Source organism: Vulpes lagopus, chromosome 5 (genome assembly GCF_018345385.1).
Source record: "Vulpes lagopus strain Blue_001 chromosome 5, ASM1834538v1, whole genome shotgun sequence".
Classification (NCBI taxonomy): Eukaryota; Metazoa; Chordata; class Mammalia; order Carnivora; family Canidae; genus Vulpes; species Vulpes lagopus.
In genome coordinates this window covers 58015890-58035979 of record NC_054828.1, presented here as the reverse complement: position 1 = coordinate 58035979, position 20090 = coordinate 58015890, and the positions used below count along the sequence as shown (strand labels likewise).

Genomic DNA, 20090 nt, shown 5'->3' with positions numbered 1-20090 from the left:
AGTGTGGCTGGAACACAGGTACCTGAGATCAGATGTGGAGCTGGAAGGGCAGGAAACAGTATTAAAATATTTAGGATCTTGTAGTCCAGGCCATTAGAAAGTCTCTAATTTTATGCTTTCAGGGAGAATAGAAGGAGACATGCAAGATTTTGTCTGGAAAAGTTGTGGACAGCTTTGAAATGGGCAAAAAATGATAAGCAGGTTTTTATCTTGCTCATCCATTGGATTTACTGCCGTCTCATTTTCTTTGAGTTACTTTGGAATTCTATAATTTGTAGAAAACTGTTAAAAAATGTGCACAAATCTTAGTCATAGGAATGCAAATTAATTGTGACCAGTAGAATACAATTTATTATTGCCCTGTGAATATACCCATTTTACATCTATTTGTAAATTCACACCAGAATTCCCTATTATTTGAGGGTGTGTGGTTCTTAGAATTTTTCTTTGAATCTGTTGTAACATTTTAATGACTCCCTTATTAGTTAATGACTTAAATAATATCTTGGACATATGTTTATTTTACGTTGTGTGTGGGTCATGATTTTTTTTTATCATTAAAAAAATTCAGTAACACTTTTTGATAGAAATAATCTGGTTGCTCCGTTCAGAGAAGACTGGAGCAGGGCAAGAGCAGAGGCAGAGATTAATGAGAAGCCTATTGCAAAAATTCAGACAAATGATGGTAACTTGAACCAGAGAATTAGTGGTAGGAATGCTAAGCAGTGGTTGAAATTGGTATGTATTTTTTAAAAGATTTTATTTATTTAGTCATGAGAAACAGAGAGAGAGAGAGATTGAGAGAGAGAGACAGAGACACAGGCAGAGGGAGAAGCAGGCTCCATGCAGGGAGCCCGACGTGGGACTTGATCCTGGCTCCCCAGGATCAGGCCCTGGGCCAAAGGCGGCACTAAACCGCCGAGCCACCTGGGCTGCCCAAAATTGGTATGTATTTTGAAGGTAGATCTATCTGAAAGGATGAATAGATGGAGGTATATTTTGAAGAGAGATCTGAAAAGATTGATAGATTGCATAGTGAGAGAGTGAGGTGTCAAGGATGACTATAAGATTTGGAGGTACTGGGATCCCTGGGTGGCACAGCGGTTTAGCGCCTGCCTTTGGCCCAGGGTGCGATCCTGGAGACCTGGGATCGAATCCCACGTCGGGCTCCCGGTGCATGGAGCCTGCTTCTCCCTCTGCCTGTGTCTCTGCCTCTCTCTCTCTCTCTCTCTCTCTCTCTCTGTGTATGACTATCATAAATAAATAAAAAATGTAAAAAAAAAAAGATTTGGAGGTACTAATCATAATAAAATTTAGCAAAGTTAAAGAGATCTTTTTCCTAAAAATTAGTAAAAAAAAATCATTTTCCCTTTTAATTATTTTTAGGTTGGTAGTTTTTGTTTTCTATTCTTAGGAATTTAGTTGGTTTGAGTAAGAAATGTAAAAGCTCGTTACCATGGCTCTTTTCTCATAAGGTATTTTCTCCAGTGGTTAGAGTGCAACATATAATTACTATATTGAAAATATAGTAGCAACTTGTATCAGTCAAGGTTCTGGCAAGAAATAGGACTAGGACAAGTGTAATAGAAAAGAAGTCAGTGAAGGGATTATTTGCAAAGTGTAGGCAGGTTAAAGGAAACCAGCAAGTAACGATGACCAGGTTAGCTAGCGATAGCAAGAAGCTGTTACCGCTTCTGGATCTGAACGGGACAGTGGAGGGAATGATTGATTACTTGAAGCAACAAAGGCCATACTTACGGGAGAAGATTGCCTGATAGGAGCCGTCAGAAAAGCTTTAGTAGGGACTGGAGCCACAGCCAGCCTGGTCTCTTGGCATTCCATGCAGCTCAGGCTTCTAGCGAACAGAGCAGAGTGGCTCTGGAGGGTCAAATGGAAAATAGCCAAAATTGCAAATAACTTTTAAACTCTACCATAAAAATAATGAAACAAATTGATGTGCTTGAGCTTTAAAAAGAAGAATTACTTTTTTAGTAGTAGTCATAAAAACTCAGTTGAGTAGGTTTTAATGACATTAAACTAAACAAGATTATTACAGCTAAAAATCAAACATAAAATTTGGTTAAGACTTAAAAGTTTTTTTTTTTTTTGAAGATTTTGTTTTTTAAAATAATCTACACTCAGCATGGGGCTTGAACTACAACCTCAAGATCAAGAATCACATGTTCCATCTACTGAGTCAGTCAAGAGCACCTGAAAAGCTTTTTTTTTAATTGATGTAAAATTGCTATATATTAGTTTCAGGTATCCAACATAATTTAATATTTGTATATACCACAAAGTTATCACCATAATGAGTCTAGTTTCCATCTGTTATGTGTTATTATGGTGTATCATTTTGATTGATTTGCAGATTGATCCTGATGCATGATCCATTTACTGTATTGTTGAATTCGGTTTGCTAGTATTTTGTGGAGGATTTTTGCATCTGTGTTCATTACAGATCTTGGCCTGTAACTTCTTTTTTTTTTTTTTTTTTTTTTGTAACTTCCTTTTTGTGTGGTGTCTTCAGTTTTAGTACGTCATAATGTTGGCCTTGTAAATGAGATTGGAAGCATTCCCTCCTCTTCAGCTTTGTGGAGAGAATACGTTATTAAACGTAAAATGATACATTATTAAGTATTCTTTGAATGCTTGGTAAAGTTTACCACTGAAGTCCGGTTCTGTACTTTTGTTTGTTGGGAGGTTTTCTATTAATGATTCAGTCTTCTTACTAGTAATAATTGGTCTATTCAGATTTTATTTCTTTTTGATTTAGTCTTGGAAGTGTGTTTCTAAATTATCCATTTCTTCTTTGTCCAATTTGTTGGATTATAATTGTTCATAGTAGTGTCTTATGATCTTTTGTATTTCTGTGGTATCAGTTGTAACTTCTCTTTTATTTCTGATTCTTATTTGAGCCTTTTTCCTGGCAAGTCTAGGTTAAATTTTGTTTATATTTCCAAAGAACTAGCTCTTAGTTTCATTGATCTTTTGTTTGTTTGTTTGTTTGTTTGTTTTAGTCTCTCATTTATTTGCACTCTGATCGTTATTATTTCCTTCCTTCTACTAATTTTGAGCTTTGTTCTTTTTTTTTTTTTCTAGTCCCTTTAAGTATAAAATTAGATTGATCTTTCTCCTCTTTCTTGAGGTAGGCCTGTGTCATTATGAACTTTCCTACTAGAACTGCTTTTGCTACATCCCATAGATTTTTGGATGGTTGAATTTCCATTTTCATTTGTCTCAAGGTATTTTTCTTTAATTGTCTTTTTAATATCTTCATTGGCCCTTGGTTCAACAACATGTTTAATTGTCACACATTTGCAATTTTTCTAGTTTTCTTCTTAACTAATTTCTAGTTTCATACCATTGTGGTTGAGAAAGATGCTTTTTATTTCAGTCCTCTTAAGTTTTTAAAAATATTTTATTTATTTATTTGAAAGAGAGGGAGTGCACACAAGAGGGGGGTGAGCAAAGGGAGAAGCAGACTCCCCACTGAGCATGGGGCCCGAGGTGGGCCTTGACTCCAGGACCCCGAGATCATGACCTGAGTGAAGGCAGACACTTAATTGACTGAGCCACCCAGGTACTCCTCAGCACCTCAGTCTTCTTAAATTTGTTAAGATTTGTTTGGTGGCCCAAGATATGATTTATCCTGGAGAATGTTCCCTGTGTACTTGAGAAGAAGCTATATTCTGCTGCTTTTGATTAGATTGTTCTGTATGTATCTATTAAGTCCATCTAGTCTAATGTGTCATTTAAATAAGTATTTCCTTTATTTTCTGTCTAGATTATCTATCCACTGATATAAAATTCTCTGCTATTACTGTATTGCTATCAATTTTTGTCTTTAGGTAATATTTTCTCTATATATTTAGGTGCTCCTTTGGTAATGAATAAATATTTACATGTCTTATATTCTCAAATTGATCTCTTTATTATTATGTAATATCATTGTCTTTTATTACACTTTTTGTCTGATAGGAGTATGGCTATACCAGCCTTCTTTCTATTTCTATGTACATGGAATGTCTTTTTTCCATCCCTTCACTGTCAGTCTCTGTATGCCTTTAGATCTGAAGTGAGTCTCTTGTAGGCAACATATAGATGAGTCCTTAAAAAAAAAAAAATCTATCAGTCATTCTTTGTCTGATGATTGGAGAATTTAGTTTACTTACATTTAAAGTAATTATTGGTAGATATGTCTTTATTGCCATTTTATTCATTGTTTCCTGGCTGTTTTTGTAGTTCTTCTTTCTTCTTCTCTTATTCTCTCTTCCCTTGTGTTTTGATGCCTTTCTTTAGTGTTGTGCTTAGGGTTTTTTTTCATTATCTTTTGTGGCTCTGTTATAGTTTTTTGCTTTGTGGTTACCATGTGGTTCATATAGAACAGCCTGTATATTTAACAGCCTATTTTAAGCTGACGGCAAGCTTAAATTTAAATGCATTCTAAGAGCTCTAGACTTTTGCTTCTCCCTTCCCACATTTTATGTTTTTGATGTCATATTTTACATCTTTTTATTTGGTGTGTTCCTTAACAAATTATCATAGTTGTAATTAATTTCTACTTTTGTCTTCTTCATTCTAGCTTACAAGTAGTTATATTTTCACCTTTACCAGTGACATTTTTACTTTGTGTTTTCTTATTAGTTGCTCTTTTCGTACTCTTTTCCCGGCTTTAACTTTTGACATTTTAATTATAATCTGTCTTGGTCTGGACCCTTTGGGTTCATCTTAGTTGGAACTCTCTGTGCCTTCTACACCTGGATGTCTGTTTCCTTATCCAAGCTAGGGAAACTTTCAGCCATTATTTCTTCAAATAAGTTTTCTGCCCCTTTCTCTTTCTCTCTTCTCCTTTTGGAACCTTTGTAATACAAATGTTGGTTTGCTTGATTTTTTTCTTATCAGTCCCGTAAGCTGTCCTCACTTTGAATTGATTGATTGGTTGATTGATTGATTGTTGCTCTGTTTGGGTTTGTTCCGCTGCTCTGTTTGGGTTTGTTCCGCTGCTCTGTCTTCCAGGTTGCTGATCCTTTCTTCTGCTTCATCTAGTCTGCTGTTGAACCCTTCCAGTGTGTATTACATTTCATTATATTCTTCAGCTTGGTGACTTCTGTCTGGTACTTTCTTATATTTTCCATCTCTTTGGTAAAGTTTTCACTGGTTCATCCATTCTTTTGATTGGTGAACTTCTTTATGACCATTACTTTGATCTCTTTATTAGGTAAATTATCTTATCTCTGTTTTATTAAGGTCTTTCCTGGGATCCCTGGGTGGCACAGCGGTTTGGCGCTTGTCTTTGGCCCAGGGCGCGATCCTGGAGACCTGGGATCGAATCCCACATCAGGCTCCCGGTGCATGGAGCCTGCTTCTCCCTCTGCCTGTCTCTGCCTCTCTCTCTCTCTCTCTGTGACTATCATAAATAAATAAAAATTAAAAAAAAAATTTTTATTAAGGTCTTTCCTGGGGTTTTTATCTTGTTCTTTCATTTGGAACATATTCCTCTGTTTCCTCATTTTGCATATCTTTCTGCATGTTTCTATGTAGTAGATAAATCACCTATCTCTCTCAGTCTTGAAGGAATGGCCTTGTATAGATGATGAACTTATTGTTCAACCGTGCTCTAGCTCTTGGTTGTTTTTGAAACTTTTGTGATTTTCTGAGTAGTCTGATTTACTCTCGATAGGTCCTAGTTGATGAAGATGTCCCAAGACCTGCCAGTGTTCCAGAGGGAGTGATCTCAGTCAGTACCTGGTTTCAGGCCCATTGGAAGCCAGATTCTCAGGCTTTTGAAGTATGAGAATATATATAGTCTTGAGGTATTTGTAGTCATAAACCCTGCTGACTTCCAGACTAGCAGATCTGGAGGTGTCCCATGGGCCACACTTGCAAAAATCAGGGCTTCAGAGGAGTCTGAAAGCTCATTTCTAGGAATGACCAGCAATGCGTGGTACAACCCACGGAGGGTACACAGATGGTTTCTCCCTGCTTATGTTCCCTGAAAGCACCTCTGTAACCCCTGTGGCAAACCTGAATCCTGTCCCTCCTGGTACTGAGGTTATGTTTCTGTTTGCTGTCTGTGCAGTGCCTTGGGTGCAGCAACCTGCCTAGAACTGTCTTTCTGATTTTTATAGTCCTGTGGAGTCCCTTTGGCTCCCAGGGCCAGGTGATCAAGGGACATCCCCTGTGTGGACTGTGCTTACCCATGGGCTTTAGTGAGACTGCTAGAGAGTGCCAAGGGCAGAACAAGCCTATAGTTGTAGCAAGGCAAGAAGCCTTGGGGGTGGGGCATGCCCATGGCTTTGGCAGGCCTGTGTCTGCATGTGCCTGCCTGCAATGGTAACGTAGAGGGAGAATGTGCCACAAGAATGGCATTTGCTGGGATCTCTCTCCACAGAGAAACTCCCAACTGGTCCTTGCTTCTCTAGCAGATACTTTAAGATTAGTGAATAAATCTCCTCCACATACAATCCAGTTACCTCTCAAACTGCTGCATTTGTACTGGATTTAGGGATAAGTGGTAAGACAAGGGATAAGATCCCCACAGCTCCCCAGGTTCCCTAGACATAAACCCTATTGGTTTCCAGAGCCAGATATTTGTGGGGACTTGTCTCTCTGGTGAAGGCCCCAAGATTAGAGTGCCTGAAGTTGGGCACAGACTTTTCACTCCGTGGGGAGAGGCTCCAAACTATGAGATTGCTCCTTATTGTGGGTGGTTGTGGTGGGGGTTGAGAAGGTATGTGGCCACTGTATGTGGCCCTTTTATCCCTTTTGGAGGGAGTTGAGAAGGTAAGGGCCACTGTATGTGGTTCTTTTATCCCTTTTGGAGGGAGCTGTTCCAGATAGCTAGTTTTTAGTTTTTTAGTGGGAATTTTTTCATATATAGCTGTAGATTTGGTATGTCCATGGGAGGAAGTAAGTTCAGGGTCTTCCTATGCATTCTCTTGGACCACTTCCTAGAAATTTTTATATCATATTTAATGTTTTCCTTTGGGGTGCCTGGGTGGCAGGTGGTTAAGCATCTGCTTTAGCTCAGGTCATGATCCTGAGGTCCTGGGATCAAGCCCCACATAGAGCCCCATGTCAGGCTCCTGGCTCAGCAGGGAGCCTACTTCTCCCTTTCCCTCTGCCCCTTCCCCTACTTGTGCTCTCACTCTCTCTCAAATAAATTAAAATCTTAAAAGAAAAATATTTTACTTTAGACTCACAAGGTTAAAAACACATTTTATTGGGGGCACGTGGGTAGCTCAGTTGGTTAAGCTTCTGACTCTTGATTTTGGTTCAAGTCATGATTTCAGGGTGGTGAGATTGAGCCCCACATCAGGCTCCACATTCAGCAGGGAGTCTGCTTGAGATTCTCTCTCTCCCTCTCCCTCTATCCCTCCCCTCTGCTCATGTGTGTGTGCTCTCTCTCTCTCTAAAATAAATCCATCTTTATAAAAAAGGCCTTTATTTTTTATGTGTTTTACTTAGAATTAATTGAATATGATTTTTAAAAATTCAAAGAACCATTATATTTCTTTTTTTTTTTAAATTTTTTATTTATTTATGATAGTCACAGAGAGAGAGAGAGAGGCAGAGACACAGGCGGAGGGAGAAGCAGGCTCCATGCACCGGGAGCCTGATGTGGGATTCGATCCCAGGTCTCCAGGATCGCGCCCTGGGCCAAAGGCAGGCGCCAAACCGCTGTGCCACCCAGGGATCCCGATATATTTCTAAATATTTAAGAGCTTTTTTTGTTGTATCTTTCCCTTTGTCCTTTTAATGCAAGTGTTTAAGATTTAGTTTAGTCCTAGAAAATTACTTCAACTGAAAAAAGGTAGGGGCATCTAGGTGGTTTAGTCGGTTAAACCTCTGCCTTCAGCTCAGGTGATGATCCCAGGGTGCTTGGATTGAGTCCCGCAGGGGATTCCCTGCTCAGCGGGGAGTCTCCTTCTCCCTTTCCTTTTGTTCCTCCTCCCCTGTTCGTTTGCTCTAAATAAATAAATACATAAATGAATACATAAATAAAAAATATGTTTTTAAAGATTTTATTTATTTCTTCATGAGAGACACACAGAGAGACATACGTGAGAGAGAGAGGCAGAGACACAGGCAGAGGGAGAAGCAGGCTCCATGCAGGGAGCCCGACGTGGGACTCGATCCCAGGTCCCCAGGATCACGCCCTGGACTGAAGGTGGCACTAAACCGCTGAGCCACTGGGGCTGCCTCATAAATAAAATCTTAAAAAAGGTCAAAGTCATCTCATCAACTTCAGACTAGTAGTGGGACATTGTTAGTGACTGGGAACTCGTTTCTTTTTAGAAGATGAAGTCTGTTTTATTCTCACAGACTTCTGGGGTTTGGTCCAGTTTCTGTTTTCAGGAGCAAGGAGCAAGTTAATTCTATTATTCCATGAAGCAGAAAGAAATTTGATGACAGCTGACTCTTTTTGCTCTGCTTTTCCTTACTGCTAAATAACTCTTTTCTTCAAACTAACTTTCCCTGGTTTCTGCAGTCTTACCAATTAGACACTGTTTCTTATCCCATCTCACCTTGAATCATTCTGTTCCCTAGGCTTTTGTGATGGCACAGTCTTGAAGATTTTCTTTTGGGTTCTTGGACGGTGCCTGTCCAGTCTCTTTTGTGGACTTCCCCTTCCTCTGAAGTTCTCTTAAATACTGGTATTTGAGTTTCTGTAGGTCTTACTTCTCATTGGGCACTCTCATCTTGTCTCATACCTTGCATCCATAAGTTGATGACCTAGATTTATATCTCCAACTCAGATCTTTTTCCCACCTCCGTACCTGTATTTCTGTTTGCCTGTTGCCTATTCCCAGATGGATATCTCAAAGGCATCACAATGCATTCAAAACTGGGCTTACCTGCTTCTCTAAGCCTTGTGTCCTTCCTGTGTTGCCCAGCCCAGCTCAGTAAATGTACATTCCTTGAGTCTTGCTTTCTTTCCAGTTTAATCAGTCATCAAGTATTATTAATGCTAACTTTTATGTTTTGCTCTAATCCATCTTCCTCCATTTTCATTGTTTACTACCCTAATTCAGACCCACCCCACAATTTTTATGACTGCAACAGCCTCCAAACCTGTAATAACTATAAGAAGTTGTTGTTGGTGGTGTTTTTAAACTTACCTATGAGGAAACATAGATTCAGAGAGGTTAAATATGAATTCAGATTTCTGTTGCCCTAAAACCCCATGATATTTTCATTCTGTCATGCTGCCTACTGGCATTATCAGAGATTGATACTGCCTTCTGCTGGAGGTGTTTAGAATGCTAAAAACAAGACCTTTCATTTTAGATTCTGATATGGCATACTAAAATATATTAAGACAGAAGAGCTGTTGTAGGCCATTTATCAACTATATGAGAATTAAAATCTTGCCTTAGCTGCATTATGCCTTACATATCGCAGGATTCATAGTTTCAGAGATTTCACATTTGTAATTTGCATGTAGAAAATATTTAAGACTTTGACAAGAATGTTACACATACCTAATTAAATGAGACTAATATTCTTTGTAGCTAACTGTTGAATTAAGTTCACAGATTTCTTTTTGAAAAAGTAAAGTAGATAGCTTTTCAGCCAGTACTGGTGGAAAAAATATTGTGAAAGTGAGACAGGGTAAAACATCTTAGAAATTCTCACTGTTTTCTATAGACATTTGTTTTCTCCACATTTGCCTTTAAAAAAAGAAATATTCTCACCATTGCTTTAAAATTATATTTTATCTAAGTTGTGCTAAAAGGGAATATCCCCAGTCATTGTAGCTGTACTTTTGAAGATAGTTCTTCAGAATTACCTTGACCTTGGATGATTGATATCCTGAGGTTAAGATCAAGGTAAAACTAAAGGAAAACAAACTATAAAACAGTACATACTGTTTTTGTTAAAAGTGGTAGACAGGGAAAGTATTCTAAATTTGGCTTTTAGTAAAACTTCAATTAATTTTTTCACTTCATTTCTCCACTTGAAGAATGAAGAAAATAGTTCCCAGCAGTCTACACTGAAAGATTTCTCTAGACAAATATTTATCAAGACTCAAAAGAACACTGGGTTTTGTACTCTCTGAAATCCTGTCACTTGATGGTAACTATCTTCTAGCATCTGAGAAGGAGCAGAGAAAAAAAATTTTTTTTTAAAGATTTTATTTATTTATTCATGAGAGACACACACAGAAAGAGAGAGGCAGAGGCACAGGCAGAGGAAGAAGCAGGCTCCATGCAGGGAGCTCGACGCGGGACTCAATCCCGGGACTCCAGGATCATGCCCTGGACCGAAGGGAGGCACTAAACCGCTGAGCCACCCAGGGATCCCCGAAAACAAATTTTCTTAACATAATTCCCTTCATATTATTTGTAATGAGTTGATAGTTTTCATTGACTGTATAATATACTTCATTGATTCTAAGAGACTTTTTCCAATTTTATTTATAGAAATTTAGGTGTACTTACAATCATTGTGTAAGTACAATCATGTCTTAGTTCAACTGGCAACTTCTTTTCTTACTGGTGTATAAATTATTAGCCTTAAAATCAGTTGTGTCTTAGCTTTGATGAAAAACAATGTGTATCTCCATTGGTATTCAAAGTAATAACAACAGCAGTCATACATTGTTATTGTGGCCTCAATACCTGAGGATCACTTTTGGTCACCTTTATTTTCTTAAACGTAACTATGACTAGAAAGTAAGCACATAAGCCTTTTGATGCTTAAAATTGCTGTAATGAAGCTCATGAAGTAAATATCACATATTTTAACATAAAATATTACATTGTCTGAGTACAGGGCTGTATTTTGCACCTATTCTTAATAGGTTTAGTTGTCTCATTATAGAGTTCACAAGAATTCAAGAGTAAAAAAGAATGCACATACATGTTTAAATGACAGTTCTAGGACCTGCTGTACTATCAATTGAGAATAAGGGTGACCATAAAAAAATAATTTAAAAACTTTAAAAAAAATGACACAAAACCCAGAACTGGCCATATAGTGCTATTTCAGTAGGGACAGACAGCCTGATACAAATAAATCACCCTGATTACAGCTTGGAAGAAATTCTGTCAAAATGTGGTCTCTCTGATTCCACTGGCACTTCCTCTAAGGGACAAAATGTATTTTATTTTTTCATTTTTGAGTGAGAAACATTTGTTATTGATTAATTTCCCCCTCTTATTGCTTATTAGAGTTTTAGAACATATTTTGCCCTGAAAATATCTGAATAATAACTTTTGTGATACCTTTCAGATATTCTGAAATAAGGTTTCAGATATTTCAGATATCTGAAATAGAGACCCCGTGTTCTCTAGATCCTGATCATCCTGGAGTGACATTTTTAGGCCTTAGGGCTAAGAATTGAGCACAGGTTGTAAGAAGGTGCTAGAGAAGAAAAAAGAGGAGAAATACCTAAAGAGCATAACATGGTACTAAAAATGTTCCAAAAGCTTTCAGTGGGCAGTTGTGCACCAGATGTCCAACTGCATTTCTATTATTTTTTTAAAGAATTTATTTATTTAATCTCTGTTCCACCAACTGAGCTAATCAGGCACGCCCAACTGCATTATCTTTGTAATAAACCCAAGCTATGTATCTCCACAAAGTCTTAGTATTACAGGAGCCTTTCAGGACATTGCCCTAAGACATGAATTCTGAGCATAACTTTGCTGGCTGTGAGCACCTTTAGCCTCAAAGTGGATGTTAAGTTCTGTGTATTGGCAGGTTTCCAGCATTTACTAATTAGGTTATGCCTACTTAAATACTCCTGGCAATTTCCCTTGGCCACTGCATTCTTCACACTCTGCCCTAACCTGTTTTGTATGCAGTCTGCCTTTGGGCTCTGCTCAGACATTTATAGCTTTTCTTTCAAAAGAAGTTTTTAATAAAGTATTGATTTGTATATTCTTTAGCTAATAATTTATTGTTGATTATAAAAGCAGTTTATACTGTAGAAAATATAAAGAGAAAAATTTGCTCTTCATCCTGCCAGTGGTGAACCAATGTTAATATTTTAGTGTGTTTTAGTCTAGTCTCTTTTTCTGGGTATATGTATTGTGTGTAGGGGTGGGAAAGAGAAAAATAAGTGTGAATGTTATTTTTAAAAATGAGAAGCCTCTTATATTTGCTACTGGGCACAGAGAGTAATTTTTAATGTAAGCTTTTTGTTTTCAGAACAATTTTAGAGTCATAGAAAAGTTGGAACGATAGTACAGAAATTTTCCTGTGCCCTTTACCTGGCCTTCCCTAATGCGAATCTTATGTAACTATGGTACATATTTCCAAACTAAGAAATTAACACTGGCATAATACTATGGACTACAGATTTTATTTGGATTACCCTAGTTTATCCACTGATGTCCCTTTTCTGTTCCAGAATCCAATCCAGGATACCATATTGCATTTTATAAGAATAGTTTTCTTCTTTGTTTCTGCTTAACTTTATACCACAAACATTTTTTTTTTGTCATTAAGTGTTCGTTAACAGTGCTTATTAATGGCCCCATAAAAGTTCATCAAATGGATAGATGTACTCTGATGTAAATATTTCTGGTTACCTTTGTGTGTTGGGTGGCATTTGTGAGGTTGAGGAGTGTTAAGAAACACACATATCAACCATTTTTATTAGTGGTGTCCTTCAATCAGGTAATTTTAATGCTAGGTTATAACAGTAATTTTTTAATGCATTGCTTCAAAAGTAGAAAATAATCACGTTTATTTTCCTTTGAGAATATGTTTAAGAGCATTTGAGATTGAGTTAAATGCTGAAACTGATGAGCTATTCATGAAGCAATTTGTTTTGAGGGTTATTTAGAGTTGCTTGGCATTTGCCTAACCTTACTTTAGGCAGATTGTGTGTACACTTTATATACGTGTGCCAATATTTAGCCTTTTGAATATGAATCTAGTACTAGCATGATACCCACCTGTGTTTGGTAATACAGATTTATGATATATTCTACTTGTATACTTAAATATTCAGTTTTGAAAATTACCACTTTATTTCCTTCTCTGATATCCTTCATTAATGTTTATTTAGTTCTAGGATAAGTATATAATAGAAAAAGCAAAGATACCTATAGAGATTTTTTTTTTTAAGATTTTATTTATTCATGAGAGACACAGAGAGAGAGAGGCAGAGACACAGGCAGAGAGAGAAGCAGGTTCCATGCAGGGAGCCCAACGTGGGACTCTATCCTGGGTCCCCAGGATCAGGCCCTGGGCTGAAGGTGTCGCTAAACCGCTGAGCCACCCGGGCTGCCCCTATAGAGATTTTCTTGCATGTCTTGTATTATTTTTGTGGATATTTACAGCTTGATTGATACTGAATGTGTTTCATATTTAACATGAAGTTTGAAGTTAGAGTGGCTTGTGTTTACTGTTTTGTTGTTTTACAGAATTAAGCCAGATGCTTATTAAGAACTATTTGGTGTACCTACTAAGCAAAATATAAATTCATACTTAGATTTTACTGCTGTTGCTCAGTTTGATAAAACCTCATAGGTTAAATATTTATTATGTTAGAGTTCAGTCTGGGCTAGTGGACTATTGTCTATTAGGAAACTTATAAACTAGAGGTTTATTATGAGGATTAAGCAATCATTTGTTAATTTGACACAGTTGTAGGAGTTAACATATAGAAATGCCTGAGCTGAAGAATATGAACATGGAATTCTAATATGCAGTTAATACAGAAAATTGAATGCACCATCTCCATAAGATTAAATATATTTATTTCAATTTTCAGAGTTCATGATAAATGTTTTCTGGAGAATGCCTGTACTTTCTTACTGCTATCTTACATGTCTTCTTTCTGTGGTGCAGGCTATGGGTTTTTAGTGGAGTGAGTTACGTGATCTGTCACATAGAATGTTCATCACTTTGATGTTGCTGGAGGGCAGTATTTGATTTCCTTGTACATATTTTTATATCACAACATAAAGTACTGAACTAAGAGTTTCTTTGAGAGTTCCCAAGGTTGATGATATTTTTTTCCTATGATTGAAGGTGCTGGGATTGTTGCCCATTGGGGCTAATTACATTATTGAGTTAGCTAAGGCAGAGTGACTCATCTGCTGGGTTTGCACATCTGTAGTTGTCTTTTTATTTCTTAGGTCAGAGATATGGACACTCAGACTTAATTGTATAAATTTCATCACCAGTGTTTCTAGGTACAAATATATTTCAAGGTTATAGATGACTCCAGGATTGAATTATGACCAGTATAATTAAGGTAGAGTGGTGTTTTATATCATCTTCTATTTTAATTTCTCTTGTTTTATTTTTAGCAAGGCATTTCAGTACCATTTTCGAGTATTTGCTAAGTGCACACATATAATTGTTGATAGGTAGATAAATGGTAAAGATAAAACTATATAGATTATTTCATTTCATTCTTAAAGCCAAAATGTATGATTGAAAGGAATTTCTTCAAATTCAATGTGAAATATGAGGTTAAAGTGGATAACTTTTTTTTAGGTCTGGAAGGAGTAGCTGAGATTTAGATCAGCATCTGTTAGTGACACTCATTGCAGGCAGGTCCAAATGCTGTTGGGAGAATGCTTATGTTTATAGATAGGTGCTGTGACTGATAGGTTAGGCTTTGGGCATCATAGACTGTAAAATACCATTAATTGTATTCTTAGGAATTAAAAGTTCTCCTTGTATGGATCCTAGATTCTTTTCCTCTATAGGACAGTATTGTGGTAAGACATTAGTGGCATCTTTAAGATTATAGGGGAGAATGGGAATTGTGGAAGTGCAAACTGGCCCTTCATGAAATGGCATGAGCCTGTCTTCCTACCTATCTCTTAATATTTTCCCATGCATACCCTGCATTCCAGCTGTAAGGAATTACTTGCTGTGTCTGGAGCAGGCCGTGTCCTTTTATGCTTCTGTGCTTTTGCATGTACTCTTCTTGATCTGGGTTGCCTTTGCCCTCGCAAACTCCCCTCAGTCTTTTAGGACTTGACTTAGAGGTTACCTTTCTCAGGAGGCTTCCTGTCATTTGTCTTTCCTTCTGCTGTGAAATAGATGTTCTGATTACACTGGCCTTTGGGCTTGTAACCCAACCATGTTTTCATTTTCTTGTCTGCCTCTCTCACTAAACAGTAAATTCCTTGATATCAGGGAATATGTGTGTTTCTTATTTCTAGCATTTAACTCAGTGCCTGGCAAAGAGAGTTGGTGCTCAGAAAATGCTTGTTGAATACTTCAGTGTGAAGATGGAGAAGTGAATGAACTCAATTTTTTATTCTTTTATTCTCTCAATATTGATAACTTTACAAATCATTGTTATGTACTAAGTAATTTTTGCTGGCTTAAGTAAAACAGCTATATCTGAAATAAGGAAATGTTACTTTGCTAATATTTTAGATTTATCCACAGGAAAATGAATTGATAACAGTTTAAATATACATAAGTATGTGCTTAATTTTTCTTGATCATGCTGGTTTTACTTATCTCTTACAGAGAAAACAGAAATGAGAGGAATCTGGTTTAAATTGCAGTACCAGGAATTTAGATTAGACATAAAGAGTTTCCAGAAAATAAAGTACCAGATATTGAAGTGTGTAAGTAATGTAATTGATTTTTTGAAGAGTTTAAAAAGGAGGGTGGTGGTTAGATGGTTATGAATTGCAAAGTGACTCACCAACATAGTCCCTAGTAAAAGAAGAAACCTTAAGGAAGAAACATCTACTTAGAAATATGCAGATACTACCATATTCATGGATAGATGCTTAAAAGATAGTTGGGTACTTTTTTGGTTTTGTGTGTTTGTGTTTGGTTCTGATTTTCAGCTAACACGGAAACAATGTTGCAGGTTACTCTACACAGAAAAAGGCTCTGGTTTTGGTGACTAGCAGACTATACAGATAAATCTCTTCCCTTAGCTTGTTTTTTGTTTGTTTCTTAATTCTTCCTCAGGATAGGGCAGCCCGGGTGGCTCAGCGGAAACCCATGTGGGGTTTCCTCCCACAGGCCTTCAGCCCAGGGTGTGATCCTAGAAACTGGGGATCAAGTCCCATGTCGGGCTCCCTGCATGGAGCCTGCTTCTTCCTCTGCCTGTGTCTCTGCCTCTCTCTGTGTGCGTCTCTAATAAATAAATAAAATCTTTTAAAAAAAAATTCTTCCTTAGGATAATATACATAATACAAAATCCTTAGCAATGCTAAGAGTAAGCAGAAAACGAACACATACCAATAGCCAGTCAAGACCGTTGACTTAAAAGAACAAGGTTTTTAAATGTCATTCTCCTGATTGTTTTAATGTGATTGATTGTGGCAGTGAGCTGGGCCCCAAATTTAGAGTTACATTGCTGTGCTTCTAACTATAGAGATTCTGTCCTGACTACATTTGAACAGAACTACTGTAGTAGGAGCCAAGTTCACCCTCAGTGCTAGTGAACTGAAAGAGCAAATATACCTTCCTAAGCACCAAATTTATAATCACACTCATGAATAGAGTTCAGTGTTCTCCTTGCTTGTCATTCTGCAAGAATCATATTGGAATAATTTAAGACAGCTTTACTAAATTTATTAATGTAACTCTTGTTATGAGGATAGTGCTTAAGTTTTAGGCTTCTGTGCTTATAGTGCAAAAGACTCCTTTGTAATACAAGAGACAGGATTTTACCTGTAGCAGTGATATAATAATTCCTTGTCTTTTTAAATGCTATATATTTTTCTAAATGTTTTGATAACTAGAATTTATTTGGTTTTTACCATAACTCTGTGAACTCTAGGTATCCTAATCTTGTAAATGAGGGCATTTAGGCACAGAAAGGTTGACTGACCGCCATCTAAAACATTGTTTTAAGATAAATTATTGTTATTATTTCAGTGGCTAACATTTACTAATTGTTTACTATTTACAAGGCACTGTTTTAAGCTTTTTATATATATTAATTAATAAGAGCTTGGGCTTTGGAGTCAGATTTGGATTTAATTCAGCTCTTCCTCTGATCAGCTCTTGACCTTGGGAAAGTAACCTAATTTCTTCAAGCCTTGGTTTCCTCATTTGGAACACAGAAATAATGATAGTACCTACCACATAGGGTGGTTTTACAGATTGACATAATCCAACTGAATCTATGTCTAGTGTACAGTGAAGGCTTTAAAATCAGCTTGCTATTGAAAAATAAGATGTTAATAGATAATATTTAGTATAATTTTTAGCTTCTTGATAATTTTCCTGGTAAATCATTGTATTCTTCTTGATTATGGAGTCGTGGTTGATCTGATATAGGATGCCTATTTTACAAAGTAAGATCCATGTTACAACAAAATTATAACTCCATACAATGTCTATAACTACCTCTTTCCTCTCATTACCTCCAAATCAGCCTTCTGCTAGTGGGGAGAAACCAAAGACAGTTAAGAAGTCATGGATAGTCTCTAACGCATTCGTGTTTCAGAGTCAAATGCAGGACACCAATGGTCCACTGGATTATGTTCATTCTAGGAGTGCTGTGATATATCAGGTATTTGGAATTCAGAATGAGTTTTTGTATAGAAAGCATCCTTTTGAGTGAGGCGCATAAAGTCTTTCAATCTCTGATACAACTGACATGCTGAATATGTGCATTGAAAAACAGTAGAAGCTAGAAGAAACTTCACAGTACTTTGGCAGTGCTGATAATCAAGAAATTAAAATGATAAAACTGAATATATATTGATACTCAAAAAGTATAGGGGAATAGGAAGCATCAGTAATCCATCTCCCCACCTAGGCAACAACTGCCTAGGCAGAATCTTGCATGACTGTTTGGTACTCTAGACTTATTGAAGACTTGCATCTACCAGAAGGCCTGGACACAAATTGTGATTAATTTCAATCAATCTCAGCTCTAGGCACAGCTACCCATCTTTTCCTCCCAGCCCTGTGCAGCTTACACACAGCTAGCCTTAGAGAGCCAAGATAGGCAAAAAAGATCGTCTTTCCGAATGTCAGGGATTTGTGCTTGGGTCACTGATTGCTACTTCTGATCACAGAGGTGCACACAAGAAGTGGTAGCCACCCATTGTTGTACCTTCCCCCACTGTTGCAAATCCCTTCTCTCCATCTAAAGTGACTTCTAGGACATCTAAAGGGCTAGCACCTTCTTCTGCCCCATTCATTTTTCTCTTTTTCCCCTTTTGGGAAACAGACATTAAGGACTACAACATTCAAAAACAACTGCATATACAGGGAAAATTCAGAGGTGACCACATATCCCCAGGAAAAGGCCTAGGGAAGATCTGAAAAGACAAGACCTTACGTTTGTTTACATGTCAGACTGACTGTTAACACAGAGACAGCCTACAACAATTAAAAAAAAAAATTAAAATAGTGACAAAAAACAGCAAAGGGAAGAAGGAGAAGGAGAGAATCTGATTGCGAGATTTATCGCATTCTTAGATTAAAATGTCCATTTATAACAAAAAAATCATAAAACAGACAAATAAAGTATGGTCCATTAAAATAAACAGAAATTGCCCCTCAAAAAATCCTGATGATGACATATTACAGAAAGATGAGAACAGTGGTCTTAAAGATGCTCAGAGAACTAAAGGAAAACGTGGAAAACAATAAAGAGAAATCAAATAGAAATTCTGGAGCTGAAAAGTACAATAACTAAAATGAAAACTTCAGTAGATTCAAAGGTAGATGTGAGTAGGCACAACAAAAAGTCAGCAAACATGAAGACAGGACAATGGAAATTACCAAGTTTGAGGAATAGAAAGAAAACAGACTGAAGAAAAATGAACAGTCTGAGAGACCTGGGGGACACAGTGAAGTGGAACAACATACATACTATGGGAGTGCTAGGAGGAGAAGTGAGAAAGGAGCAGAGAGTTTTTGAAGAAATATCCCAATTTCCCAAATTTGATGAAAGACACAAATATAAACATCCAAGGAGCTCTTTGCACTCTAAATAAGATGAACTCTGTCTTTAGTTTAGGTCATGGTCCCAGGGGCCTGGGATCGAGCCCTGCTCAGTGGGAAGACTGTTTCTCCCTCTCCCTCTACCATACTGCCTGCTTGTTCTCTCTTTCTCTCTCTAATAAATAAATGAAACCTTAAAAAAAAAAAGCTACAGACCAATATTCCTTATTTTTTTTGTAAGATTTTATTTTTAAGTAATCTCTCCACCCACATGGGGCTCAAACTTAATAGCCGAGATCGAGCCACATGCTCCACTGACTGAGCCAGCCAGATGTTCTCTAATATCTCTTATGAGTTTTGATGCAAACATCCTCAGTAAAATACCAGCAAAGCAAATCCAGCCACATATTAAAAAGATTATATACCATGACAAAGCGGGATTTATTTTTGGAATGCAAGGGTGGTACAACATAGAAAAGTCAAGCAATGTAATACACCACATTCATGAAATGAAGGAAAAACTCCACATGATCTCAGTTGATGCAGAAAAGGCATTTGAAAAAATTCAATATTTTTTTGTCATAGGAACGTTAAAAAGACGAGGAATAGAAGGAAACTGTCTCAACATAATAAAAGCCATCTATGAAAAATCCACAGTGATCACACTCAGTAGTGAAAGACTGAAAGCTTTTCCTCTAGGATCGGAAAAAGGCAAGGATGCTGCTTTCATTACTTTTACTCAACATAGTACTGGAAGTTCTAGCCAGAGCAGCTAGGCAAGAAAGAGAAATAAAAGGCATCCGCACTGTAAAGGAAGAAGTAAAATTATCTGTTTGCAGGTGATATGATCTTATATGTACTGAAAGATTCTACAAAAAAAATTTTTTTAAACTAATAAACGAATTCATCAAAGTAGTAGTTTACAAAGTCAGTATGCAAAAATTAGTTACACTTCTCTACACTAACAATGAATAACTGAAAGCAGATTACAAAAAACTGTTCCGTTTACAGTAGCATCACAAAGAATAAAATACTTTGTAGGACTTAAGTTAACCACGGGGTGAATGACTTGTACAATAAAATCTGCAAAACGTTGCTGAAAGAAATTAAAGAAGACATAACTAAATGCACGCCATGTTCATGGATTAGATGTAATATTGTTAAAATGTTGGTGCTATTCAAAGAGCTCTGCAGATTCAATGCAACCCCTATCAAAATCCCAATGATGTTTTTTT

General features: G+C 37.0%; 1 protein-coding gene across 8 annotated transcripts in view; it reads left to right on the top strand.

Moving 5' to 3' along the window:
• Window positions 1-20090, top strand: part of FRS2 (fibroblast growth factor receptor substrate 2) — a 113265-nt gene that overhangs the window by 74531 nt on the left and 18644 nt on the right. For 2 of the 8 annotated variants that reach the window (XM_041754919.1, XM_041754916.1), the window contains exon 4: window positions 15460-15560. The exons of 5 other annotated variants lie outside the window; for them this stretch is intronic. The gene's annotated coding sequence lies outside the window, so the exon portion shown is untranslated. Of the gene's footprint in view, window positions 1-15459; window positions 15561-17120; window positions 17471-20090 lie in introns of those variants that run through there. One more of the 8 variants, XM_041754921.1, reaches the window with a different exon arrangement.